Genomic DNA, 20,683 nt, shown 5'->3' on the forward strand with positions numbered 1-20,683 from the left:
GTGGCCTACGCTAGTCGTGGGCTTTCTGAAAGTGAGAAAAACTACCCTGCCCACAAGTTAGAGTTTCTTGCACTCAAATGGGCAGTAAGTGAGAAATTTAAGGTGTTTACTGATAATAACCCTTTAACCTACGTCCTCACAAGTGTCAGGCTTGATGCCACAAGCCACAGGTGGCTTGCTGCCCTATCAGTACTACACAACTTTGATATCCACTACAAATCTGTCCAACTTAATGTTGATTAAGATGGGCTGTCTCGTCGGCCTCAGGAGCTCTCACAAGAGGATAAAGAGTGGTGGAGTTAGATCATAAAATATCCAGTCTTATGGATCGTGCTAGTGTTACCGGCCTAGACCTAGGGGAATCTGGGCGGTAGCAAGGATCCACAGACAGTGGGTACTGTGGACCGGTGAGGTGAGCTGGGTAGATAAACTGTGGATCATAGAAGAGAAACGCATGAGTCCATGTTCACTCCAGCTCGAACCAGTTTATTCTGAGCTGGTTAGGAAGCTGGGAGTAGCTTGACTCCGGGGATCCACAGAAGCGCTACAGCGCCCTCTACTGGCTTGGTGGAGAAACACCCTTACTGCGTTGCAATCACGTATCTAAGTTAGATCTAAATCTAAAAAATAGGGGGGGGGTATAGTTTTTAAGATAAACTTTTTATTGAGGCTATTTTCAATCCCTTACACTAGCCTGTCCTCTGAGGAGTTTAATGTCCTTGATGGAGAGGCTCTGGATATTCTGTGTTTGCGTCACGGTGTGAAAGTCCTTGCAATGTCAGAGGGAAGTGCAGAAGATGAGTTTGAGATACCTGCCACTGAAACTCTTTTATGTAGTGAGGGTGATGTCCCTTACAACCTGGAGGAACCACTCAAATGGCCAGGCCAGCCAACACTCCCAGGAATGTGTACAGGTGAGGATGCTTGCTGGATGACTGAAAAACACAAGATGGACGCTGCAATAAAGAGTAGTCAGACGTGATATCGTCTCCTGTCAATTTCCTATAAGACCACTGTAAGAGTGACTATAGCGAAACCACAAAGTATTAAATGGTGTCAGAATAGCGGAGTCATCGTCTACCATTCAAAATGGATTGCTCGGGTGTTCCAATACAGAGAATGGATTGGGACTCGACCAATTTACCAGAGTCGTGGAGAAGGTTCAAGCAACATGTGCAGCTAATGTTCACTGGACAGTTGAAGGCAAAGAGCAAGGAGGATAAGTGCAGCTACCTCCTTCTGTGGGTCGGAGACAAAGGACGGGATATTTTCAATACATGGACACTGACAGCGGACCAGGCAAAGGTACTGCAAACGTACTATGATAAATTCGAGGAGTATGTTATCCCGTAAGCTAACCCAATCTTTGCTAGATATACATTTCAAGAGAGAATGCAAGGTGCTAGCGAATCGTTTGAACAATTTGTAACAGACTTGAAACTGCTAGTCAAAGACTGCGGCTATGCTAATGGAGACGAAATGGTTAGGGACCGTATTGTTTTCGCAACAAACTCGCCTAAAGTCCGAGAGAAACTGCTTAGCCATGGAGCTACACTACACTTAGCAACCAACTCGCCTAAAGTCCAAGAGAAACTGCTTAGCCATGGAGCTACACTAGACTTGGCAACCAACTCGCCTAAAGTCCGAGAGAAACTACTTAGCCTTGGCGCTACACTAGGCTTAGCAACCAACTCGCCTAAAGTCCGAGAGACCCCTGCTTAGCCATGGAGCTGCACTAGACTCAGCAACCAACTCGCCCAAAGTCTGAGAGAAGCTGCTTAGCCATGGAGCTGCACTAGACATAGCAACCAACTCGCCTAAAGTCCGAGAGGAACTGCTTAGCTATGGAGCTACACAAGACTTAGCAAAGGTGTTGGACATCGTGCGTTCACACGAGCTAGCACAAGAGCAGATGAAAGTTGTGGTGAACAATCACGCGCCATCAGCTAACCATGCAGTGAGCCGGGGCAAGACACACAGCGACGCTCCGAAAAACAACAGTCACGGAAAAACGTTCCAAAGCAGTGGAGACAGTGCCAAACGTTACAAAACGTGTGGGAATTGTGCAAGGGGGCACAGTGGACAACAGGAATGCCCAGCAAAAGGACGGCAATGCAATAAGTCAAAAAATTCAATCACTTCGCCAAGGCATGTAGGTCCCAGCAGCCACACAGGCCCAGGCCAGTGCATACAGTAGAGGGCAGTGATATAGAGGAACAGGATGAACTGTACATTGACACAGTTACAAAAGAACAGAAAGGCACAGACAGGGAGCAGGCCATTGCTGAGGTTGAAATCGGTCAAGTTAAATACAGGTGCTCAGGTCAACATTATTCTAGCTAACCGTTTTCACAAACTGTTTGGACGTGTGTTACTAAAACCCACAGCCCGCCGTCTCACAAGCTATGGTGGTGAACCGCTTAATGTTAAAGGGACCTGTAATCTGAGCTGTAAGTACAAGAGCACTGCCATGACACTTGAATTTTACATAGTCAGCACCCAAGCTCCACCTGTCTTAGGACTGAAAGCCTGTCTTGACATGGATCTAATTAAACTGGTCCTGTCTGTGAATGCTGCACAAGCTGAAAGCTGTGATGTGATGGAGGAATTTACAGATGTTTTTCAGGGGATCGGACAGTTTCCAGGTGAATGCAGCATACACCTGGACCCCACAGCCACACCAGTCATATATCCACCACGGACAATCCCATTCACTCTCTGCAGCCGTCTGAGGGATGAGCTGGATGACATGGAAAAGACCGGAATCATCACCAAGGTGACCGAACCTACAGACTGGGTGAATGTGTCACAATCGATGTGCTCAAGTTCTTTTGCGCCCCAGTGCAAATTCAGGACAGACGACCGACAACAGGTATTTCTTGAGGTAGCAATTTATTTAAGGAAAAAGTAGAAAAACCGTTTAAAAGAATTGTCCATTGAAATATGTCCATAAAAATAGTGTCTTTTGTGGCTTTCCTATAGGCTACAAAACATTCCAAACAGTGTTTCTAGATCCGTAATCCAAAAGGTTCCTATAATCCGATACTGCAAGGATTCCTGTATTCCATGTAGGCTACTCATCCCAATTTTGTCGGTCCGAGGCATCTGGTCTCCTCTTCAGGGAGCGCCTGCGACAGCCAACCGTGGCCGCTGTCGTTCTCTTCAGGTCCTGCTTGGTCTCCTCATTTAAAGGAGTCTCTCAATTTACTACACCTGGGCACAATCAAGATAATTGGGAAAAGGCATGCAGAGCGTTACTCAGTTCATGGGGAGAAGGCGTATCATTGGTTGAACGTCGATCTGCGAAACACGTGAGAAAAAGGCAGACTTCGTCACCAAGTGACAAATGCATTGGTGGTTGTAGAGAAGCCCCACACAGGCAAACTGAGGATATGCCTAGATCCCCGCAATTTGAATGAAGCCATCAAAAGACCACACCACCCACTTCCCACGCTGGATGACATCACTCCCAAACTGGCAGGAGCGCAGTTCTTCAGCGTCATGGGTGCAAGGTCAGGCTACCAGTCAATTAAGCTAACACACACTCCATGTTAACGACATTCAATACTGTGGTTTACCGATACAGGTTCCCCTGCCCTCCTTTTGGCATCATTTCGGCCTAGGATGAGTTCCAGAGAAAAATAGATGAAACCTACGAAGGGCTGAGTGGTGTTGCTGCAATCGTCGATGACATCCTGGTTTATGGCTGGACCAAGGAGGAGCATGATGCCAACATGCGAGCCATGCTGGAGAGGACCAGAGAGAGGGGAGAGCATCTCAACCCAGAAATGAGCAAGATCTGCATCACAGAGGTCAGTTACTTTGGACACAGACTCACACATGACGGCATCAAACTGGACCCTGATAAGGTAAAAGCAGTGAAGGAGATGGAGCCACCACAGAACAAGGCTGAACTGCAGGCCATTCTGGGGATGGTGAACTACCTGGCTCGATTTGCCCCCAGGATGTCTGAAGTAAATGCACCCCTCCATCAGCTCCCGAAGCAAAGCAGTGTGTTTGTATGGGATGAAACGCACCACTGCTTTCCAGCAGATGAAGGACCTCATCACACGGGAGCCAGGACCTGTGTTCACCTACTATGACCATAACAGGGAGCTGAGGCTCCAAGTCAACACATCTAAGAATGGCTTAGGGGCAGTGCTCCTACAGGAAGGTAAGTCCATCGCATACACTTCCAAATCACTCACAGCCACAGAAGAAAACTATGCTGAAATAAGTAGAGAAAGAACTATTTGCTGTTCTCTTTGGGTGTAAACGTTTTCACCAATATGTCTACGGGCGCAAGGTCATCGTAGAATCAGATCACAAGCCGATACTGAGAAAGCCCCTTGCAGCAGCTCCTCCACGCTTGCAGCTCCTCCTTACAGTTGCAGAAATATGACATCGCCATCATCCATCGTCCAGGTAAAGATATTCATGTCGCAGACAGGCTCTCCAGGAGGTCAATAGCCTACAGTGACCACACTCTGAGCGAAGGCATGGATACTCAGGTTCACACAGTCATCAGCAACCTGCCAGTGAGTGACAGAAAGCTTACTGACATCAGAGCAGCAACTGAACCGGACACTCAGCTCACCGTGTTGAAGCAGACAATACTGTCAGGAGGGCCTGAGGTGAGAAAAAGATGCCCGCTCACCATAGCTGAATACTGGAACCACAGGGATGAAGTATCCGAAATGGATGGAATCCTATTCAAAGGTGAGAAAATCATCGTCCTACACTTTCTCAGAGCAAACACGCTTACATGCATACACACTCCACATCTGGGCATGGAGAAAAGTAAGCAGAGAGCCAGAGACATCCTGTTCTGGCCAGGAATGGGAAAAGAAATTGAGGCCATGGTGGAGAAGTGCGCCATCTGCCTTGAACATCAAAAATCAAACCCAAAAGAGCCAATGATGTCACACGAAATTCCACAGAGGCCGGGGCAAGTCATTGCCACTGATCTGTTTTCCTGGAAGGGAGAGGACTTTGTAGTAGCTGTTGATTACTACAACAGGTACTTAGAGCTTGAGAGGCTGTATTCTACCGCCTCATCAGCAGTGATCCAAAAGCTGAAAGCCACGTTCTCCCGGAATGGCGTTTCTGAAAAGGTAATCTCGGCAGAGGTGGAAAAACCCGGTCCAGAAAGTAAAAACCCTAACTGTGTCTTTACTCCACCCATGTACTAAACCATCAGATTGCACTGACTAGTTTCCCAAATTAGCTGGTTTAATACATGGATGGAGTAAAGACATGGTTAGGGTTTTTACTTTCTGGACCGGGTTTTTCCACCTCTGAATCTCAGACAACAGCCCGCAATATAGCTGACAAGAATTCAAGAACTTTGCGAGTGCATGGGACTTTAAACACACAACAACAAGCCCCCATTACCCGTAAAGCAACGGGCTTGCAGAAAAAAACAGCCCAGACCCCCAAAGCGATGCTGGACAAGGCACAGCCTGAAAAGACGGATCCCTACCTCAGTCTGCTGGAGTACCGGAACACTCCAGTAGATGGCTTCAAGTCACCAGTACAGCTGCTTATGAGCCGAAGGCTGGGATCCAGTCTCCCCACCACAGCGACACACCTTCAACCCCAGGTCGTCTGCCAAAAGTCAGTGAGAGAGAGAGAGGCGAGAACAGCGGCAACTTCAGCAGCGCCGGTACTACAACCCAAATGCCAGGCCGCTGTCAGCATTGCAGGCTGGAGACACTGTACGCCACCAACTGTAAAATGGACAGTGGAAACCTGCAACCATCCTTCAACCTGCAGATACGGACAGGTCTTACCACGTCCGCACTGCCGAGGGCCAAACTTACCGCCGCAACTGCCGTTGCCTCCTTCAGACCAAAGAATGCGAGCCACAACACACAGCTGAAGTGTGTGACGGGCTGGACATTCAAACGACCCAGAACTTACTTGCAGACACCTCTGGCACTGAGGACTCTGCCATTGGCGGGCAAACACCTTGTTTCACTACCAGGTCTGGGTGCAGAGTCAAGCCGAGAAAAGTGCTGGACTTGTAATTGTAAAGGGTGTAGGCGGATCGCTGCCCTATAAAAAAAAGAAAAGAAAAAAATCCTGTTACAATGCTAATTGAATCCCAAATGTGAAAAAGTGAAATGCAGTTGAAATGTGTTTGTTCAACATACCTATTACTTACCTGTTCTGCAAGGAGAATAGGGTCAATGCACTGTTTAGCATATTGTTCAAGTGAAACTTTGAAAAGTGAAATTATTATTATGATTAGATCTGCATTAGTCGTTGTCATGTACTTTAAGTGATAAAATGTTGTCACACCATTACTAAACAATTATTTTCTAATGTTATGTTGTTTCATTACAAAAGAAGGGGATGTAATGTCCTGTAGCTAGACATAGTCTAGGATATAATTGGCTGACATGACGCCTCATTTGCATACATCAGGGTTATATGAGGATGCTTGCTGCATGACTGAAACACACAAGATGGACGCTGCAATAAAGAGTAGTCAGACATGATATCGTCTCCTGTCAATTTCCTGTAAGACCACTGTAAGAGTGACTATAGCGAAACCACAAAGTATTACAGCTTCCTTGTGGTTTCTTGCCTGCAAATTTGGAAATACAAAGTGAGGATGCTGTTCATAGTGTACCTAGTCCGGTTTCCACGACAACTGATGAGAAGCAGGAAGTCAAAGAATACCCATTTATCAGGGATGTGGAGGTAGGAGAAAACCGAGACCTTTCAACCCTGAGGGAAGAAGCCATCTCAAGCCATATGCCATCTCAAGCACCTGAGAGTGAGATGTTAGAGACACAAAGTGAATCTCAGTCGCAACGCTCCTTGAACCCTGATGCCTCTGAGTTTCCGGGTTGTAAGAACCTGAAAATAGTCAATCCCAGACACAGAGTAGGCCACCGAGGAGGCGAGCTCCCCCAGCCTGCCTCAAGGACTACCAGCTTGATTCCAGGTTTACTTGTAGGCAGCACAGTGTCAGTCCACCCGGTTATCAAACAGTTGATTCAGTGTTAATAAGTACACTGTCTCTTTAAGAGTGCCGACCGTGAGCACAGCTTTACGGCTGTAGAGTGGGGATCTCATAGCGAGAGAGCTTGCGGCTTCACTTGACTAGATGAGAGAAGAAGAAGAGAGAAGATTTGGCCAAGCGTTGCCAGTGTCTAGCCTTTCTTATTGTCAGATCACCGCTCTCTGCCATGTTTTCCTGGTAGCCGATGGATGGGACGGGAGCTGAGTAGATTACATAATTTCCCTTGGACCCTGAAGACGAGTTGGCCACCATCAACTACTTCTGTTCTCGGGTCACTTGAGTATCAGAGAGCATATTTCTTTGATAACGAGCACTATGATATATATATATATATATATATATATATATATATATATATATATATATATATATATACACTACCGTTCAAAAGTTTGGGATCACCCAAACAATTTTGTGTTTTCCATGAAAAGTCACACTTATTCACCACCATATGTTGTGAAATGAATAGAAAATAGAGTCAAGACATTGACAAGGTTAGAAATAATGATTTGTATTTGAAATAAGATTTTTTTTACATCAAACTTTGCTTTCGTCAAAGAATCCTCCATTTGCAGCAATTACAGCATTGCAGACCTTTGGCATTCTAGCTGTTAATTTGTTGAGGTAATCTGGAGAAATTGCACCCCACGCTTCCAGAAGCAGCTCCCACAAGTTGGATTGGTTGGATGGGCACTTCTTTGAGCAGATTGAGTTTCTGGAGCATCACATTTTTGGGGTCAATTAAACGCTCAAAATGGCCAGAAAAAGAGAACTTTCATCTGAAACTCGACAGTCTATTCTTGTTCTTAGAAATGAAGGCTATTCCATGCGAGAAATTGCTAAGAAATTGAAGATTTCCTACACCGGTGTGTACTACTCCCTTCAGAGGACAGCACAAACAGGCTCTAACCAGAGTAGAAAAAGAAGTGGGAGGCCGCGTTGCACAACTGAGCAAGAAGATAAGTACATTAGAGTCTCTAGTTTGAGAAACAGACGCCTCACAGGTCCCCAACTGGCATCTTCATTAAATAGTACCTGTTAGAGCCTGTTTGTGCTGTCCTCTGAAGGGAGTAGTACACACCGGTGTAGGAAATCTTCAATTTCTTAGCAATTTCTCGCATGGAATAGCCTTCATTTCTAAGAACAAGAATAGACTGTCGAGTTTCAGATGAAAGTTCTCTTTTTCTGGCCATTTTGAGCGTTTAATTGACCCCACAAATGTGATGCTCCAGAAACTCAATCTGCTCAAAGAAGTGCCCATCCAACCAATCCAACTTGTGGGAGCTGCTTCTGGAAGCGTGGGGTGCAATTTCTCCAGATTACCTCAACAAATTAACAGCTAGAATGCCAAAGGTCTGCAATGCTGTAATTGCTGCAAATGGAGGATTCTTTGACGAAAGCAAAGTTTGATGTAAAAAAAAATCTTATTTCAAATACAAATCATTATTTCTAACCTTGTCAATGTCTTGACTCTATTTTCTATTCATTTCACAACATATGGTGGTGAATAAGTGTGACTTTTCATGGAAAACACGAAATTGTTTGGGTGATCCCAAACTTTTGAACGGTAGTGTATATATATTTATAGGGATACATAAGTCCCCTTATTGAGCTAGTAGGAACGCTGGTTTACAGCTGCTGTTTTCTCGGTTCGGGTTTACTGTGATACACTTCCGCTGCGCAGGTTTTTGTGTTGTTGTTGTTGTAATGGTGAAGGAATAAATGGTGCACGTTGTGTAGCCGAAAGAAAAAGTTGTCACAACTCCTGCTTGAGCTCCTCTACATATATATGTGTGTGTGTGTGTGTGTGTGTACCCAACTTTTGTTTTGTTTCAGCTGTTTGTTGGGAGTGTTTTCGCATGGATCGAGGAGAATCAAATTAAGGATAATGTGGAGTTAGAAAACAACGAGACAGGAGACGTGAGAGTAGACGTAGTTTACTAGCTCCAACTTAGCATGTCATACATTAGACAACGACACTGAACTGTGAACCGGAAGCGGAAGTGCATTATCTGACCCCTCGCCTCTTCCCTTAAAGGTACACCGTCCTCTTAGGTGAATGTCTCTAGTTATATAGATGTGGGTCACCACAATAAAGGCATTCTTCCTTTGCAGGAGGTTTACCTGTCAATTTTTTTTCCCAATTTTGATCAAGACTGAAAGAAAAAATATTGAACAAGAATTTGATTTCTTTTATTTTCTTAATAGCTAAACTAACTCTTTAATGTCGTTCATTCATGCGTGTTATGTTGTCATTCATTCTCTTTCGTTTATAAGTCATAACTTACAAATTACAGCAGAAGATGTTATTTTATTTTATTTTATTTGTGCGTTTACTTAAAATAAAGGGTTGACTGTATTTTTTTTTTAGGGAGGATACGTTCCAGTCTATTGGTTTACAACAGAGAATTTGGACTTAGGTAGCATACTACTGTGAATGATAGAAATGAGGCTTCTTGTAGCGTCAGTCAGTTTTAATGAAACTACGAGGCAGGCAACAACATACAGCACTCCCGAATAATACAGTACTAGTGCAAGCACTTTTAATTACCGCCCTCCTTTTTGAGTGTTATTTAAATAACCTGCTGGGAAAACTTAGAGAATGACCATTCTCAATGGCACATAACCTAACCCAAAGATTATTTAAATTGAGACAGTTCGACATACTATTACTGGTCCCTATTCTGACTCAACAAAGGCACTGTAATACAATTGTAAACAGTTTCACAACAATTATCAATGAATTTCAATTTAATTAACTTCCCACAACATGAACAATGCAAACATAAATGTCAACACATTTCTTCAGTTTCTTCACTTTACCCCCCCCCCATTTTTTATCACCCCCCCCCAAAAAAGGCCATAGATCGATACAATAGTGTCTACAGGTTCATCCTGTTAACTACCTTGGACACCCGTCCAGATCTGGTCACAGTCTGACCGGGCAGAGGGGATGTGGGAGTAGCCACACTCTGACCGACAGGAACAGTCTCTATCATGGTGGCTGTGTCAGAGAGGTTATCTGTCCCTGAGTTCTCATCCGGCGCTGCTGTGGTGGGTTGGGGAACCGGCCCTGGTTCCATCGCAGCACCTCTCCATTATGCGTCGTGATGACAAAGGCTCTTGGGGTAGAGCTCTCACCTGAGATCACCGCTGGCTGACTTGGATGACTTGTGCGCTAGTTGTGGAGGGAAGGTGCAGTATTTCTAAAAACCTCGAGTAATAGTCTGATATTACCAGGTAACTGCAGTGATTGAGCTCGCAGAGGTACATGGCAATTCTCTTCCAGGGTCGTGCTGGGAGAGGTGTGGAAATGAGAGGTTCCTTCTGCTGAGTTCTTTTCATTTCACAGCACACGTGGCACTTCAACACTAGCCTGTTAATCTCCGTAGCGAGTCTGGGCCACCACACGGATGAATATGCTCTCTCCCTACATTTTGTGAGGCCCTGGTGCCCTTCGTGAATCTTTTGAAGGATCTCTGCCCTCATTGACTCGGTATTACAATCCTGCTTCCTCTTAGGACGAGGCCATCATACTCTGATAGCTTTGATCTGACTTGGAAGTATGCTTTAGCTTTGTTAGGTACAGTCTGTGAGTGCTCAGGCCATCCTCTCTTTATAAGCTGCATGACAAACATCAGTTCGACATCAGCTGCAGTCGCCGCTTTAATTTCATCCATCTTACTCTTGGATGCGGGAATTGCCCCCTCTACACTGGCCACGTAGAAAGCCACCTCGCTGTCTGTGTTACTCACTTTGCCCATGCCGGCTGGTGGACTGCGTGACAGGGTGTCTGCTACCAGCAGAGTTTTTCCAGGAGCGTACTCTGTGTGATGTCTTGAGTTGATGCAGTTGGAGGACAGTAGGGGGAGCTAGAGGGCAAGATAGGATGTAAGTGACTATAAGAGGGGAGAAGGAGTGTGACGTGGGTTGTTCAAGTAAAGAAGCATATGCTAACAGACGTGTGTCTTCGAGTGGTCCCTTAGCAACACAACATATTGGCGACGAGGATGGGATGCTATGGGACCAGTTGGTGGAAAAGACAAACTCCAATCGGATAAGAGAGCGTTTGCTGCTGGAGGTGCCCCTAACTCTGGAAAAGGCTGTGACTATTGCTGGACTAATTGAGTCCGTCACATCTAATGCTAAAATCGTGGACCGGAGAACTGCGACTGCAGCGCCGCCCGCGGCAGCTGTGGGTGTGCAGCCGGTGGACACAACCAGGGGACCGCCAGCGTCCACGAGAGACAACGCCAAGAGACAAGGGCAGGGGCGTGGCCACGTGGGGGCCCGGGGGGGCCGTGGCCCCCATTGGTCAGAACACGGCCCCCCCGCTGGTCCCCCCGCCCCCTTTCCCTGTCCCGAGTGGGTAAAAAAAAACGCCTGCACAGAAACAGTCAAATGGAAGCTGAAATACATGCATTATTATTATTAGCCTATTATTATTAAGTCTTGTCCTTTGCCACTAAAGTTATGAGCCCAATGGGCCATTTTTAAGGGATTTTTAAGATCAAGAAAGAATTTAATGAGGAGTAAAAAGTGCAGCGTGTGTAAATCCAAGTGTAAAAGCAAGAGTGTGTAAGTGCAGCATTGCAAGTCCAAGTGATGTAGTTTATTTAGTTGTGTGTCTTCAGGATATGGAAATGTTGGCATCATTGTGTACATTTTCCCTTCATGCAATTGAAATTGCAATTGAAATACTAAATGACATTTCTGTGTTCGGTCTTTACACTTTACAACACTTAAACCATACCCATTGCATTAACACCCGTGCATGGGACATGTAGATAGATGAATGATACCATTCCATACCCTTTAGCTTTACACAATCCATGGCATTGTTAAAAGGGCTATCATAATCTTTGAAAGTAGTTTTAAAATGGTAGTTTTGACAAGTGCCACCCTAATTAAATGGCTGGCCCCAGCTGGCCCCCTCTCCAGTAAAAAAGTCCTGGCTACACCTCTGAACAAGGGCTAAAATGCTTCAGATGTGGAGCACGCAACCATAAAGCTTCCTACCCATCTTGCCCCGCCAGGACGGCCCGCTGTAATAACTGCAGGAAACAGGTTGCAAAGGTGTGCAGGGGGCCAAAGAGAGTACGTGAAATTACAGATGATGTGGAACAAGTAGAGGGCACTGTGCCTGAAGTGACTATATTAAATGTAGACACTGTAGCTCGCACTGGGAATAAAATAATGTGCACAGTACAGATGTCTGTTGAGGGGCAGACAACACAAAATGTGGAACTTATGCTGGACACGGGCTCTGCCGTTTCAATCCTTCACAATGCAATGTTAATGCAACTTTTCCCAAATGCCCCACTGAGTACACCGACACTGAAAGTTGTGAGTTACGCAGGCAATCCTATTCCTGTGAGTGGAACTCTACATGCCACTGCCATACGCCAGTAAAAGTATGAGGAGTGAGATATATGTTACACACTTGGGCACGGCCATTCTAGGCAGACACTTGCTTGCTGGACTTGATATGCAGTTAGTGAATGGTCAGGTTGCAAGTCCAACCTGCTCCCCAGTCACATGTCACCCAGATGCTGTTTCATCCATTTCAGAACAGGGCAATGGGGAGACACTGAGCTATGCAAAAGGATTTGTTCACAACATCAAAGTGCGCACAGATGTAACCCCAATTCAGCAAAGACTGCGCCGCCTACCTTTTGCAGTGAGAGGTGCAGTTACACAGGAGCTTGAGAAGCTTCAAAGGCAGGACATTATAGAGCCTATCGAGTCATGAGAGTGAGTTTCCCCTATTGTAGTGACCGCAAAGAAAGGGGGAGCTATTAGGTTATGTGTGGACTTAAGGGAGCCTAATAAGGCTATAGTGGTGGACAGCTACCCTCTCCCACCCATGGAGGAAATGTTTTCAGAGCTCAGAGGGGGAACTGTTTTCTCCACACTGGACCTGCAGAGTGCATATCATCAGGTGCTGCTCCATGAGGACAGCAGAAATCTCACAGCTTTCATCCCACACGAGGGTCTCTTAAGGTTTAAATGTGCCCCATATGGACTGGTTTCAGGGCCTAGCTGCTTCCAGCAGATGATGACGACCATACTGAAAGACTTACCCATGGATGATGTGATCATCCATGGGAAAACCAGGGAACAACATGATGCCCATCTCCGAGAAGTACTCCAGGCCATCAATGCATCAGGACTGAAACTGAACATGAGAAAGTGCAAATTCAGGCAGGAAGAGCTTGGCTTCCTGGGCCACAGGGTGTCATCCCAGGGGATACAGCCAGACCCCTGTCATGTGGAGGCAGTGTTGCAGGCACCTGCCCCCAAGGATGCCTCTGGCCTCCGCTCCTTTCTGGGGCTCACTTCATGGTATGCGAAGTTCATTCCCAACTACTCCTCAGTGGTGGAGCCTATGTGCAGCCTGTTGTGAGGAGATGCTGCATATGTCTGGACCGCAAGTGCACAGCAGAGCTTTGAAACAGTGAAGCAGTTGATTGTGCACAGTCCCGTGCTGACCATGTTTGACCCTGATCTGCCCACCATTGTAACCACTGACGCTTCAGATTATGGGGTTGGGGCTGTGCTAACTCAAATACACCCAGACAACTCCAAGAGAACAGTGGTGTTTGCGTTGCGCACGCTTTCATCAGCAGAGCGGAAGCACTCCATGGTGGAGAAAGAAGCTTTGGGGTGTGTCTGGGCTACAGAGAAATGGAGGACCTACCTGTGGGGCAGACGCTTCACGTTATGTACAGACCACAGCCCCCTCACTACACTACTCTCGTCTAAGGGCCTGGACAGAGCTGGTATGCGTTTTGCTAGGTAGTTGGCTAGGTTGCTGTCGTTTAATTATGACATGCAGTACAGACCTGGCACAGAAAATGTTACAGCTGACTGTGTCCAGGCTCCCGTTGCTAACTGCTGATCAGGGACAGGAGGACGAGCTGGAGGTGGTGGCACTCATCGGCAGTTTCTTAGCTGTGTCTGCAGATGAATTCAAGGAGGCCTGTCAAGCATGCCCTGTTCAGTCACAGCTGCGCAAGTTCATCGCCACAAGATGGCCACACTCAGGTCTGGATCCAACACTGACACCCTACTACAGACTGAGAGCAGAACTGTCCATAGTGGATGGATGTGTCTTACCAGGAGACCACCGTCTACTGGTGCCACAGCAACTGCAGCCACAACTGATACGACTGGCTCACGAGACACATCAGGGCATTGTCAGAACGAAACAACATCTCAGGGACCTCTACGGGTGGCCTGGGATGGATGCACAAGTCGAAGCCACAATCAAATCTTGCCTCATGTCAGCAGCATGACAAGACAGCTGTTACACATACTATGCCTATGCAACCTGTTCCATTCCCCAATGCTGCATGGGAAAAAGTAGCAATAGACATTGTAGGCCCTTTTGAGTCCACAGCCCCTGGTTGCCATTTTGCTATTACCCTCATAGATTACTTTAGCAAGTGGCCTGAGGTTGCATTCATGTTCCAAGTTACTTCTGCATCAGTGATCCACTTCCTGTCTACAGTGTTCAGCAGGGAAGGAAACCCAAAAGAGTTAATCTCAGACAATGGTAGTCAACTGATTTCACAGGAAATGGAATGTTTTCTCAAGGACAGGGCAATTGCACACAAACGCTCCTCACTCTACTACCCCCAGGCCAATGGGGAAATTGAGAGATTTAATGGATGTCTGAAGGATAGTATACTGACTGCGAAAATAGAAGGAAAGGAGTGGACAGCATCAACCAGAGACTTTATTCAGGTCTACAGGGCAACCAGGTATGCTACCACTCAATGCTCCCCTGCAGAGCTGTTGCACGGACGTCAGATGCACACCAAACTCCATGTGACAAGGCCTGCGCAAACCACATCCTGCCACATCCCTACAAGCACAAAACACAGCACAAACAGTGAAAGCAAAGCAGAGGAAAATGAAGGAGTATGCAGACAAGAAGAGAAGGGCAAAAGCAGTGCACTTTCCTCCTGGGTCTTGGGTCAGAGTTAGGAGACCAGGTATACTACGCAAGAGACAGTCAAAGTACTCTCGCCCTCTTCAGGCGCATGAGCAAAGAGGCCAGTACACTTACAGACTGTCTGATGGGCGCACCTGGAATGCATTCTGTCTCTCGTCAGCCCTACCCCTTCAGGATCACGCGGACCCTGGGCAGGCCCTTCCTCCCGAGGGGCCTGACATAGACTGTAGCCGAGTCCAGCCTGACCCACTACATGCTCAGCCCCCTCTGCGAGTGGTCAGGGTCAGGAGACTGCCCGCTTGGGCACAGGACTATGTTATGTGAGGACGGTAAACTAAAACAAGAGTAGCCTATTGTTGGTATGAAACTGTTATTTCAAAACTTATTTTTTAATGACCTAGTAGTGTCTGCATGAGACTGTTATTTCGAAACTGTTATTTGTTTTATGGTCAAGGTATTCTGTTGTTATTGTAAGACTGTTCATAGCTTATACAGTTCAGCATAAGCACCGCAGTGATTGTATAGTTAGTGATGGAAATGTTATCTTTTGCAAAGGGGATATGTGATGTCTTGAGTTGATGCAGTTGGAGGACAGTAGGGGGAGCTAGAGGACAAGATAGGATGTAAGTGACTATAAGAGGGGAGAAGGAGTGTGACGTGAGTTGTTCAAGTAAAGAAGCATATGCTAACAGATGTGTGTCTTCGAGTGGTCCCTTAGCAACACAACACTCTGCTACTGCATTAAATTTCATGAGCCTCATGAGAAGGCGCTGACAACGTATGGGGACGTTGTGCAGGCTGCGGCTGTTTATGAGAGGCACTAGCGGCTTGTGGTCAGTTATCAGTCTGTACTGCTCCAGTCCCACAAGATATCTGTCAAATATCTCGCATGCCCACACACCCGCCAGCTGCTCCTTCTCAATTTGGGTATAGCGAGTCTCTGCTTCAGTTAGGCGTCTGGAGAAATACGCCACTGGTTTCCACTGCTCCCCGTGGAGTTGAAGCAGTACGCTCCCTAACCCGTAGCTGCTGGGTTTGGTGGGTTTGGTCGCATCATAGTAAGTGAGTACGGGTGCGGACGTCAGCAGCCTTTTGATCTGTTCGAATGCCGCTTGTTGTGCGTGACCTCATGTCCATGTGTTTTTGTGTTTCAAAAGTTCATACAGAGGCTCTCCCACGGTTGCAACGTTGGGAACATATTTTCCAAGATAGTTCACCATTCACAATATCCTCTTTAACTCGTGCACGTCTGTGGGTGGTGAGAGCTGCTGTATGGCTTCCACTTTATCCGGGTCCAGCCGGACCCCTCATCGGTCGATGAGGTGCTCAAGAAACCGCAGCTGCCTGAAGGAGCACTTTTCTCAGTTCAGCTTCAGACCAGCGCTCTCTATATGCTGCATCACCTTCCCAAGGCGACTGTCATGCTCCTCCTCTGTAGCACCATAGACAAGGATGTCGTCCATAAACACCTCGACACCCTCCAACCCCTGGAGGGTCTCTGCCATCTTCCTCTGGAAGATTTCGGGTGCACTTGTTATGCCAAATGACAGCCGCTTGAAATTGAACCTTTCAAACGGCGTGATGAAGGTGGTGGGTTTACAGCTATCTGGGTGTAGCGGTATTTGGAAGAACCCGCTGGCTGCACCCAGTGAGGAGAAGAGTGTGGCTCTGCTGAGCTTTGCTATAATCTCATCTGCTGTTGGCAGAACGTACTGTTCTCTCTTGACAGCCTCATTGAGCCTCTTGAAGTCGGTGCAGATACGCGCTTTGCCTGTGGTTTTCTTTAATACTGACACCATCGGTGCACACCACTCAGTGGGCGTCACTTTCTCTATGACACCGTTTCTCTCCATCCTCTGGAGTTCTTCCTTTACTTTTAGCAGCATGGGGAGGGCACACGTCTTGCGGCATACACAGCATATGGCTGAGCATTGTCTTTCAGCTGTATCTTTACAGGTTCAGTCTTTAATGTCCCATGCTCACCATATGCCTGTGCATACATATGTGCTCCCTTGCACACAGGTTCCTCCACTCTCCTCACCAGGTTCATCTCCACAGGCTTTTTCCAGCTGAGTAAGTTGTTCACGGAGTGTCCACGGACGACATATGCTGTGAGTGGGTAAGTCTTGCCTACAGCACTCTGGATCTGCCCTAGGCACTGTGGCTCGCTGCCAGAGCTATCAAGGGGAATGTATGCAGTCTCTAGTGGTGTGGTGGGAGTGATTGAGTGGTAGGCTTCCAAAACGATGACAGTCACATCAGCCCCCGTGTCGATCTTGAACTCAAGGAGTGTGGAGCCCACTAGCAACTGGACAGCCCGTTGCTCTGCTTCCCCGTCTGCCTCACTCACAGCCCCAAGGAAATATGACTGCTGCTGCTCCATTGGCTCTGTCACCACCTCACTCACCGCTCTCCGACTCCTGCACACTCTACTCCAGTGTCCAACTTTGTTACATGTGGATTTTTTAGCTGGGCAGTTTTCATCCTTATTATGCCTCACTTTTCCACACTTTCCACATTGGCCCTGCTGCTTATTTTGGCCCTGCTGCTATCTACCCCTTTTGGCTGCGCCTCTGGGTGACTTCATGAACGGCCCCCGTTGCTTCACCTTGCATGCTAATTTGTGCTGTAACCTCCTCAGCCTGCCCGACTGTCTCTATGGTCAGTGCTAGTGTCAGGTCCTTTGTCAGCTGCAATTTTCGGGAGACCTCCTTGTTGAGTATGCCGACAACTATCCGGTCACGGGTGTTTTCATCCCTGCTCGCGCCGAATTCGCAATGTTCTGACAACTCGTCCAAGGCCCTTATGAAAGTCTCCGCTTTCTCACCCGGTCTCTGAACGCGCTGATGGAAGCATGCACGTTCGTGAATTACGTTCCTTCTGGGGACAAAATACTCGTCGAATTTAGCGAGCACTCTTTCAAAGTCATTTTCATGGGCCTCGTCGGTGAATACAAAGGACCGAAAAATGTTTTCAGACTCGTTTCCCATGGCGTGTATCAGGCAGCTCACCTGGACGGCGCCATCATCCTTGTCCAACTTAGTGGCAGTCCTTTACCTCAGAAAACACTGGCGCCGGTCCGGCCACTCACCCGGCTTGTCGAAGGCAAGGTTTGATGGCGAATTGAATTTAGCCATGGCTTATCACGCTCACTTTTTCCGTGTACTTCTGATCCCATGTGAATGACGGAAAGGAGGCTTCTTGTAGCGTCAGTCAGTTTTAATGAAACTACGAGGCAGTCAACAACATACAGCACTCCCGGAACAATACAGTACTAGCGCAAACGCTTTCAATTACCGTAAATACTACAGTATATGCTCACATATATTACCGTATATGACAACTACTACCATACCCTGAAATACATTTCCTGTTACAATGCAATTTCAATCTGGTCTCATCTAGATTTATTCCTTTTTAAAGAAGAACAAATAGATACTTGGTTATACATGCTCGTGGTGTAGGAGTGTGTTTAGATGGTGCATGCTCGTGGTGTAGGAGTGTGTTTAGATGGTGCATGCTCGTGATGCAGGAGTGTTTAGATGGTGCATGCTCGTGGTGCAGGAGTGTGTTTAGATGGCGCATGCTCGTGATGCAGGAGTGTTTAGATGGTGCATGCTCGTGGTGCAGGAGTGTGTTTGGATTCTGTATGCTCCCATGCAGGATGCCAGAGAGGCTGTTGCTGTGGATGTATGACACCTCAAACAAATATAGTCACACATCCGAAAGCGGCACAATCTGCAGGGGGTCATCCTGAACACACTGGCGTTAGTTTCGTTCTCCTGGGTGGTGCAGTTCAGAAGTTACTGAAAATATTCACAATTAACCGATTAAAAAGAATATAAAATCAATCAATGGAAAACTGGAAAATCCAAACACTGTACTCTTTGAAGGATCATCTTGAACACACTAGTGTTCGTTTCGTCTTCCTACGTGGTGCGGTTCAAACGTCATTGAAAACAATGTTCATGAATATATCTACTACTATTTTCGGCTGCTCCCGTTAGGGGTCGCCACAGCGGATCATCCGTTTCGATTTCTTCCTGTCTTCAGCATCTTCCTCTGTCACGCCAGCCACGCCCATTTCACGCCGCGGCCATCTTGGATTAAAAAACCAAGCGGTGGGAATTTAGCCACGCCCCCTTCTTACTTCATTGAAAGCACCGCTGGAAGCAACATGTCGTACTGCTGTGTACCATCCTGCAACTCTTATCAAAGAAAAGAAAGAGATAAATCCTTGACGTTTCACCGCTTCCCCAAACGCCTGCACACCCGTAAGGCATGGGTGGTGAAAATTAAGAGGGATACAGGGCCACATTTTCAGGTAACTACCAATACCTTCACCTTTACCTAGCTCCCTAGCAACGTTGTTAGCTAGCTTTCTGGTCTAACTACAACCATAACAGTTAACATGTTGCTGACAGTAACGTCAGATATCATGTGTCATTATAGATCACAGACAACACCAGGGTGTGCTCAAAGCACTTCACCGAGGACTGTTTTCGCAAGACGTTTCTTGGGCTGACAAAACTGAAACCCGAAACTCTACCGACCATTTTCCCATGGTCAAATCAACCTACGCCGAGGAGGTAGCTAAGTTTACTAACTTTACTAGCAGACAGACATCACGGTAGGTCATACAGAGCTATAATAACGTTAGCTGGATGTTGTCATGAAAATGATTTTAGGATGTTGATGAAATGAAACATAATACCTGCCATTAATAGCTTGTATTTTTAGGGTTCCTGTTCGTGGTGGTCAACCTGCTGGGGAGGTGACACCCGAGTCAGCAGATGAGTTAGTAACGTTTACAGTTGTGCACTCATGTTTACAACTAAATTCCACATTAAGATGCCATATGGCTAAATGTTTACTCCTCCTGCTATTATTGCAACAGACATTATGTACATGCCTACTATATGCATTGAGCTGCAGAGGTTGCATGTACATTTAACGTTACTGTATGCATTGAGCTGCAGAGGTTGCACCATGTACAGCCAGTTAAATAATATTTGGGTGACCAGTTTCACTGTGACTAAAACATTAGAAGGGAGACAGAATTTTGACATTGAAAAATGTTTGCTCCTGTTTGTAGTCGCATTGGTGACTTAATAGCGGAAGAAGATAAAGAGGAACATGAAGAGGAACATGAGGGAGATAGGTGAGTTGTTACTGTCAGTACAATACAATTTTTCAAACATGTAGATTACTGCATTGTATAATATATATATATATATATATATATATATATATATTCACTAATCTTTCAATAGTGGATAGCTCTGTTCTGACACATCATCTTGATAACAGGAAAATGTGTGGATTTATATTGCTACCCACATGTATGACATATCCTCATGTGTCCAGTGAGGTTTGGGCGACTCTCCCTGATCATGACTACGACGTGAAGCCCCTTTCTGTGGAAGACCAGCTTGACGCAGTAAAGAAACGCATCACTTTCCTGGAGGACGAAAATAAAAAGCTGAAAAGTGAGCGTTTTGGTCTAGAACGCGTCCAGTGTGCGCCCAATCTGATCAGGTTTTACACTGGTTTTAAGGATTACCACACCCTCAAAGCACTCTTCCTAGCTTTACAGCCTACTGCAGAGTCCATGGTGCGATGGACTCAAATGCAAAGGAACAGCCATAACCTAGAATACATTTCTGTGTCTGGCTTCCATGCAGAGCATT

This window comes from Lampris incognitus, chromosome 15 (genome assembly GCF_029633865.1).
Source record: "Lampris incognitus isolate fLamInc1 chromosome 15, fLamInc1.hap2, whole genome shotgun sequence".
Lineage (NCBI taxonomy): Eukaryota > Metazoa > Chordata > Actinopteri > Lampriformes > Lampridae > Lampris > Lampris incognitus.